Genomic DNA, 9,980 nt, shown 5'->3' on the forward strand with positions numbered 1-9,980 from the left:
TAGCAGTGGGCTTGGACTTTTACAAATGAAATCAGAGCTAGTTACTTGGCACAACAAATGAAATCAGAGCTAGTTACTAAACGATGTGCCAGTGAGGACTCTTGGCATTCAGAAGGAGTTGATAGTGAGATCCCAGATCATGAACAATGTCTGCTAGCAGTGGGCTTGGACTTTTACAAATGAAATCAGAGCTAGTTACTAGGCGATGTGCCAGTGAGGACTCTTGGCATTCAGAAGGAGTTGATAGTGAGATCCCAGATCGATTAGAGAGAACGACGATGCGTAACGGATTAAAGTAGATAATATCTATTGACTGTTGGAGAGAGGAACGATGCGTAACAGATTAAAGTAGATAATATCTATTGGCTGTTGGAGAGAGGAACGAAACAATCCTAATAATGGTGCGAAAACCTCTCCCTAATAGGCACGTTTTAAAATTGTGAGACTCATGGCAATACCTACTATAGGGGGCCATGCAAATGCAAACACATGCAATCATGATTTAAGGACATATCTCTAATCATCTTAAGGGGTGCCTCGACAAATTGGATGTGTAGTACTTCCCTACACACAATTCACACGTGTGAGTGTGAATCTCTAGGGCGCTCGCACACCTTTTGTCCCTCTGGTCAAGCTAATCTGTAGCGACGTCCAGAGGTCAGCGAAACTCCATAGTGTCATGCACCTCATGAACACCCTCATCTGTGTGCATTTATGCTCGTGCACATTCGCACTCATCATCATACTGTGCGCATCCGCACTCATCATCTCTAAAGGAAGTAGCCCTATGCTTATGATTATACAATATGCATGAGGTCCCTCTAAATCCATCATAATGTCTCTTCTGACACAACCTTCTAGTCTCATCTCTTTGTTAATCTAGGTAATACATACTCATGGATATTTATATTAATATCATTTTCATGCTCTTAGAGTTGTATCCTATGTCGATCTAATGACATGATGCAATATGGCACTCATCATCATATAACATGCTCAATATGCTCAATATATATATATATATATATATAGATATAGATATAGATATAGATATTTATATATATAGATAGATATAGATATAGATATAGATATAGATATTTATATATAACTCTATTTTTATTAAGATTTCATTTTCTAGTATTACCATCTTAAGAATTTGATGGAATTATTTGAAGTGACAGTATTTCGTGCTTTCTTGCCATTTGATATTTAATTTGACCTTTCATTTTCTATATGTACTCTCCTTATCTTTTAATATTTGTTGCCTTATGATATTTCTGATCTTTCATTTTCTTGTTGCCGTCTAATATTTATGATCTTTCATTTTCTTATTGATATTTAATCTGATCTTCCATTTTCTTTGTGTGTACATGTACCTCCCTTTATCTTTTAATTTGTGTTCAGAAATATTTTCTCTTACTTCAAAATCTTTCACATTTATTATTAGCCAATTTTTAATCAGTTCTTTACTCTTATTTTTTTTTTGTTTTTTTTTTTGTTGTTAATAGTATGATGTATTTTCCCTTTTTTTTCTTTTGATTTTGTTAGGCCTTTCTCCTGCCTATTTTTATTCTATATATTCTAATGGATTCTTCTTCCCCAAATCTTTCATGTTTCTATATTTTTGTTTTCTTCTCTCAATTTTGGATTCTCTGTATTTTTCTTCCTTCTATTCTAATGGATCTTTCTTTCCGAATCTTTCCTGTTTCTTTATTATTATTTTTTTTTATTCTTGATTTACATTCATAGATAGTATTAGTTCCTAATTTAATCATCATTTAGCTAATGATTTACCATAATTCATACAAAATTATTGACCTAAATAATTGTGAAGTCAAGATTTTAGATATAATTGGTTGTGATTTCCTAGAATGAAATTTAGGATAAATTAAAAGGAATGATTTAATGTGTACCATTACAACCACACCCCTCTTCACGTAAATCTACGCCTACCGGTGAAGGCCATTTTCATTTTCTACGGGTGAAGGCCATTTTCGTTTTTCTCAAATCTGACGTTTTTTTTCATTCTGTTTTATTTTTTTTTTCTTTTCCAAGAATAACAACATCTCTCTCATGGAAATTTACCATTTTTTTTTTTTTGTTTTTTTAGAATTGTTTGACAATTGGAGGAGGTGTTGAGACAGTTGTGGAAGAAGTTTGGTTGTATTAGTGGAGAGATGTATTATTTCTGATTTTATTATTATTTATTTATTCTATTCTATTTTATTTTGTACCGTTGTTCGAACCCTACTTAGTTCATAAATTCCAAGCAATACAAAGTAGTAGTCTATAGAGTGTTTTGTAAATCTCTTCTCGATTGATCTTAATAAAGTGTGCGAGTGTTTCCTATAGAGAGTTGTGTTCAACAATCTGGTATCAGAGCCAAGTTAGTGTGGGTTATCTGATCGCTTGGAATTCTTAGTATGCTTTGTGGTTGCAACTCTGCCTGATCTTCCACATTAGAAACAATTTCTTTAGATTAGTAGTGAGTGAGTTTCTTTTGTGTCGTGAGTAGTCTGTGACTCTACAAGTCTTGTGTCGAAAGAGCTTGTTTAGTATTACTGAGGTATAGCCAACACGATGGGTGATTTCCAAATCGTTGGAGGATAAAAAAACTCAACAACAACAACAACAACACGTGGGCAACATGCATGATGTCCTATTTACAAGGACATGATCTTTGGGAGATCGTTCGCGGGTGTGAAACTATGCCGCTAGACGACCACAATCGGAGAAGAGATGTTAGAGCATATTTGGGATGACAAGACATCAAAAGAAGTATGGGACACGTTTGTGATGTTGTTCTCAAAGAAGAACGATACGAGGCTACAACTTCTGGAGAATGAGTTGTTGTCAATTTCACAACGTGACATGACGATTGCTCAGTACTTCCACAAGGTCAAGTCGATCTATCGGGAAATTACTGAACTGGACCCGAAGTCTGCCATTGTAGAATCTTGAATGAAGAGGATTATAATCCACGGATTGCGACCAGAATAGAGAAGCTTTATTATTGCTGTACAAGGATGATCCACTTAACCATCACTTGTAGAGTTTAAAAATTTGTTAGCCAGCCAAGAAACCATAGCTAAACAAATAGGAGGCATCACATTGAAGGGTGAAGAAGAAGCACTCTACACAAGTGAAAATTTGAGCAATAATAGGTCTTCTACCAAACGTGGATACAATGGTGACAAAAGAAGAAGTCACCAAGGAACTGTACAACCAGGGAGAGCTTAGAAGAATGATAACAATAACTCTCATGGGAAGAGATATGGAGGCATTCGCTACAATTGCTGGAAGAAGGGCCACATGTCTAGAGATTGTTGGTCTAAGAAAAAATCTATCGAAAGCAATGTGGCATCCTCCAACAGGGAGATGGAGGAGGAATGGGATGTAGAGGTATTGTATGCCATAGAAGAAGATGAGCTAGCACTCATGGCGATGATGGGAGACCATATCGATTATGAGAATGATTGGATCATTGATTCAGGATACACAAACCACATGATTGACAATCAAAGTGGTGCAATGGAAGAGGGGTGTCCCTCAGAGAAGGAAGTATTACCAGGCCTTGAGCAAATTGAAGAAATTCTTCTGACGGGAGAGAAAACTGAAGAGATTCTTCCACAAAAGATGGTGGAACAAACGGTACACATTTGCTAAAGTGTTGATGTGCCTAAAGATTCAAGTGATGCTAGTGTTGGTGAACAAGAAGTGACTCAACCAAGCGAACCTAGTGAAAAACAAAGGGCACCTCAACAACTAAGACAATTAGAAATAATCCAAAAGCCATGTCTAGAGTATGCCAACACAACTATTGTAGAAGACGAAGTTAATAAGCAAGAGATATATAAGGATGTGTCACAAAACTTGGTTTGGCAAAAAGTGATGGAGGAAGAAATTATAGCCCTGGAGCAAAATCAAACTTGGGAACTAGTGTCAAGATCAAGAGATGTTAAATCTATCTTTTGCAAGTGGATTTACAAAATAAAGTATACCCCGGATGGATCAATCGTGAGATACAAAACTCAGACTGTAGATCCAAGGTTCTCTCAACAATATGGACTAGACTATGATAAAACATTTAGTCCAGTGGCAAAGATCATTATTGTACAAGTTCCTTCAGTACTTGCAGTAAATAAAGATTGAAAATTTTGGCAAATGGATATTTAGAATATTTTCTTGCATAGAGAGTTGGACCAGAAGATCTACATGAACCAAACAAATGGATTCGAAATTGAAGTTGGAGTCCTTAGTCAGTATCTGTGAAGTCTAAAGAAGCCTCATTTGAATGCAGCTCGATGGACCTTGAGATATGTCAATCATATCACGATACTCGAAGATCAAGCACCAGGTATGTGTTCAAGCTCAGTTCGACAACAATTTATTGGTGTAACAAAAGACAACCAACTGTATCATTGTCGACTAGAGAAGCAGAGTACAGAGCAGCGGCGGGAGCAGCTCAGAAATGTACATGGCTGAAACTTCTGATGAAAGATTGGCACCAGAAAGTTGACTATTCGATACCACTTCAATGCAACAACCAATCTGTGATTTGTCTAGTAGAAAATTCGATGTTTCATGGCAGAACAAAGCATGTGGAAGTAGTAGACTTGTCTACAAAAGAGCTGAATACTTGCCCACAAGAGAGCTTTCGCTGTGGTGCAGCGAATGAGAACTAGTACTTACGGGAGTGTTAAAATATCATCATTAGCCTAATAGGGTTAAGCCAAACCATTGCATGAGTGACTATATTTATGTTAAGAAAATGATTTAGGATTTTAGGAATAAATTTAGGAAAATGATTTAGGAATTTTAAGAATAAATTTAGGAAAATGATTGAGGAATTTTAGGAATAAATTTAGGAAAATGATTGAGGAATTTTAGGAATAAATTTAGGAAAATGATTTAGGGGAAAAAGTTAGAAATTTTAGGAATAGATTGACTAAATACCCTCCACCCTATTTAGTTCACGGTCCCAAGAAACACAAAGTAAATACCCTCCACTTTACTTAGTTCATTGGTCCCAAGAAACACAAAGTAAATACCCTCCACCCTACTTAGTTCATGGTCCCAAGAAACACAAAGTAAATAACCTCCACCCTACTTAGTTCATGGTCCCAAGAAACACAAAGTAAATACCCTCCACCCTACTTAGTTCATGGTCCCAAGAAACACAAAGTAAATACCCTCCACCCTACTTAGTTCATGGTCCCAAGAAACACAAAGTAAATACCCTCCACCCTACTTAGTTGTGTTAAAGTGTGAGAATTCCCACATAGAGTTGTGTTAAAGTGTGAGAGTTCCCACAGAGAGTTGGTATTCAACAAATGATACATAAGGAACGAAAGTAGACAATATCAACCAACGGTTGGTCTCATGGTCCCAAGAAACACAAAGTAAATACCCTCCACCCTACTTAGTTGTGTTAAAGTGTGAGAGTTCCCACAAAGAGTTGTGTTCAACAAATGATACATAAGGAACGAAAGTAGACAATATCAACCAACGGTTGGTCATAATAAAGTGTGCGAGAAGGAAAGTAGACAATATTAACTAATACTAGTCTTGGATTATAAGAGATGATTGGTTGGAATAGCTTAGTTGTTTAGAGTTTATTGGAATAGCTTAGTTCGTTAGAATTTGTTGGAATAGCTTAGTTGGTTAGAGTTTGTGGCTGTTAACCACAATGTTGGAGGTTCAAGCCCTCTTTCTAGTTATGAGAATGAAGCATACCTTATAATTGTGTTTGGTGCTTCTCTCTAGTACAAATTTTCAATCAACGTTGGTTTGTTAAGCTTTTGACCCTAAGTAAATATTATCTACTTTGGCTCGCTTTTTGCCTAACAATAATATGAGATGTCAAAAGTGGGATTTTAACCCACACCATCTTACAAGGACCAGAACTTGAGTCTGGTGTCTTAGACCACATGAGCATCCTGACTCCTTACTATGCGTTCCAAGATTGGTTTGAGAGGGAATTTATCATTTCGTATATGGGTGTGTAAACGTCTCCCTAGTAGACGTGTTTTAATACTGTGAGGCTGATGACGATACGTAACGGATTAAAATAGATAATATCTACTAGCTGTTGGAGAGAGGAACGAAACAATCCTAATAAGGGTGCTAAAACCTCTTCCTAATAGGCGCGTTTTAAAACTGTAAGGCTGATGACAATACCTAATGGGCAAAAATGGACAATGTCTGTTAGCATTACGCTTGGACTTTTACAAATGATACCAAAGCTAGTCACTAGACGATGTGCCAGTGAGGACACTTGACCATTAAAAGGGGTCGATAGTGAGATCCCACATTGATTAAAGAGGTGAAGAAACATTTCTTATAAGGGTCGGAAAACCTCTCCCTAGTAGATACGGTTTAAAACCGTGAGGGAGATAATGAGACGTAACGAATGAAAGTAGACAATATCAACTAATGGTGATCTGGGATTGTAACAAATGATTGGCTGGAATAACTTCTCCCTAAATTTTTCAATCAACTTTGCTTTGTGACGTAACGTGTAAGAGAACTAACTCGAATGGTGAGTTCAATTAATATTTAAGTTCTTATCATTTGATAAAAATAATGATGCATACCTTATAATGGTGTTGGTGCTTCTCCCTAAATTTTTCAATCAAGTTTGCTTTGTGAAGTAGCGTGTAAGAGTTCAATTGATATTTAAGTTCCTTATCATTTGATAAATAATGATGCTTTCGACCCAAGCTAAATAATGATGCTTTCGACCCAAGCCATAGTAGATATTATCCTCTTACGAGGACCAAAACTTGAGTCTGGCACCTTAGACCACTCGGCCATCTTAACTGCTTATTATGTATTCCAGGATTGGTTTGAGAGGGGAATTTAGCATTCCGTATACGGGTGTGTAAGCGTCTCCCTAGTAGACGCGTTTTAAAACTGTGAGGCTGACGACGATACGTAACGGATTAAAATAGATAATATCTACTAGCTATTAGAGAGAGGAATGAGACAATCCTAATAAGGGTGCGAAAACCTCTCCCTAATAGGTGCGTTTTAAAACTGTGAGGCCGATGACAATACCTAATGGGCAAAAATGGACAATATCTGCTAGAGGTGGGCTTGGATTGTAACAAATGATTCGCTCGAATAGCTTAGGTTGTTAGAGCTGTGGTTGTTAACCACAAGGTGGTTCAAACCCTCCTTCTAGTGATGGGATTGAAGCATACATTATAACAGTGTTGGTGCTTCTCCCGAGTAGAAATTTTAAATCAACTTTGGTTTTTGACGTGTCATTTAAGACAACTAACTTGAACTTCAAGGTATTCTTAAAATTTTTTAATTTTTAAAAATCATGTTTTGACACTTTTAAAAGTTCAAGTGAGTTCAATTGATATCCAGCATGGTACGGAGTTCTTATCTTTTGATAAACTTATGATGCTTTCAACCCAAGCCCTCTTATGAGGACCAAAACTTGAGTCTGGCACCTTAGACCACTCGACCATCCTAACTGTTTATTGTGCAATCTCGTATTGGTTTAAGAGGTTATGAAGCATTCCTTATATGGGTGTGTAAACGGTGAGGCTGATGGCAATACCTAATGGGCCAAAATGAACAATGTTTGCTAGCAGTGCGCTTGGACTTTTAAAATGATATCAGAGCTAGTCACCAGGCGATGTGCCATTGAGGACGCTTGACCCTTAGAAGGGTTGGCTCTCCAAAGGATTTTATAAGTATATCACACGTCGATCGGAGAGGTAAAGAAACATTTATTACAAGGGTCTGAAAACCTTTCCTTAATAGATGCGGTTTAAAATCGTGAGGCTGACAACGATACGTAACGAATGAAATCAGACAATATCAATTAGAGGTGGGCTTGGATTGTAACAAATGATTGGCTGGAATAGCTCAGTTGGCTGTTAACCACAAGGTCTGAGGTTGTCACACCCTTCTTCTAGTGATGGGAATGAAGCATAAGTTACAACGATGTTTGTTCTTCTCCCTAGTAGAATTTTTCAACCAACTACGTTTTGTGATGTGGCGTGTAATAGAACTAACTCGAACTTTGATATATTCTCAAAATTTGAAGTTTTAAAATTCATATTTTTCACACCTTTATGACTCTGGTGAGTTCAATTGATATCCACGATGGTACTTTTCTTCCATGACTTAACTTTGAAAAGTTTAAATCTATGAAGTTCTTATCATTGGTAAACTAATGATACTTTCAACCCAAGCCCTCCAACACTAGTAGATATTATCCACTGAGATCATTCATTGGTTTGAGGAGAATGAAGCATTCCTTATAAGGGTGTGTAAACGTCTCCCTAGTAGATACATTTTAATACTGTGAGGGTGATAGAGCTACATAATGGACGAATACAAACAATATCTACTAGCGGTTGGAGAGAGGAATAAAACAATCCTTATAAGGGTGCATAAACCTCTTCGTAATAGACGTGTTTTAAAACTGTGAAGTTGATGAAAATACGTAATGGGGAAAAATGGACAATGTCTGCTAGTAGTGGGCTTGGACTTTTGCCAATGATATCAGAGATAGTCACCAAGCAATGTGTCAACAAGGATGGAGGTTCAAGCCCTCCTTCTATGATGGGAATGAGACATTCATTATAGTGACTTTGTTAGATATAGTGGCCATCTTCTTTACCCACAAATATTTTTCACCCAACGTTATCGAAAAAATAGAAGTAACAGGGTCTAGTGAAGAAGTGGGGAAGCAAATACGGAAGAAGGAAAATAGGAGATAACATCTGGCTTAAGAGGTAGATTATGACGTGCAAAAAATCTTTATACACAAAATTTCGTCACAGAAAAATTTGGCTAACATAAGTATCAAAGTGACTAGAAGTCTATCAATATCTCTCAATGCTTATCAATTTAGGATGTCATGTCCATAAATATTTGTGCATTTCTCATATTTATGCAAATATTCTACATTTTCATTTATTACAAATTTATTTGTCGCAAGATTTAGAATAGTTGACCGACCATGTGGGGGTCATGAGTAGCAATGTTTCAACACAAGGGGGAACAAATCGACGTGAAAGAACCCAAATGCAGTAAAGTCTTGTTCTCAAACCTTCCTCTTCGTCAACGGTGTAAATCCCATGCATTTTTTTAGATATGATATCAAATAGCATACGTTTTAAACTAGAAAATAAAATTTCAAGAATTGAGCATGTGGTAATGTGATGTTAATTTAAGATTAGAAATTGACTATGGAGCACAATCTACATGTTATAGGAATTTAGATCTTTGGATTAGAACTTTAATATCAAAATTATGACATGTCTACTCTAATCATTGACTGTATTTTCAATCTTGAGTTTAGAGAAATATCAATAATTATGAAAAAAAAAACTAAATATAAAAGTTGGCGATAGTTCTAGGAAATTACTATGCAAGAATAATTAAAGCTTAGCCAAAATCGACTAGAAATAGGTCCAAAAATTTAGAAGAAAATGTAAAACACAAAGGAAAACGTTGAATTAGCCGAAATTTGAGCTTAAAACCGAACCTCGGCCTTAGAAGTTAATAGAACCCAAACCATAGGCCCGTATCTGAAGCCAGGTTCGAAAATCCAAACTCATTAGTATTTTAGCCCTTAGACACGCCTGCAGCCAACCTTCCGTGACCCACTTGCTTCTATCCTAGACGGATGGCGGCGTATGTAGTAGTCGGCCTTCCTACCAGGATGCCTCCTTACTCCAAGAAAACGATCCATATGCTGAGAGCATGAGGGCTTGAGGGATACGCTCTTAGCCCAACACGTGTCATCGCATGCCCAAACTTCAATCTAGCCTTGCGCAGCTTCACCTCAATCGACGTTGCGCATCTACTAGCCCGTCACCACTCAGACCCAGACCTAGAACCAACCCTACAACAAATACCATTTTTAATAACTTTTAATAATAACATTTTATAAAGGGATCCCAACCCTTCTCTTCTTTGTCTTTGCCAATGAGAGCTTTTAATAATATGAG

Source organism: Cucurbita moschata, unplaced genomic scaffold (genome assembly GCF_002738365.1).
Source record: "Cucurbita moschata cultivar Rifu unplaced genomic scaffold, Cmos_1.0 Cmo_Scf00010, whole genome shotgun sequence".
In the NCBI taxonomy this organism is placed as follows: Eukaryota; Viridiplantae; Streptophyta; class Magnoliopsida; order Cucurbitales; family Cucurbitaceae; genus Cucurbita; species Cucurbita moschata.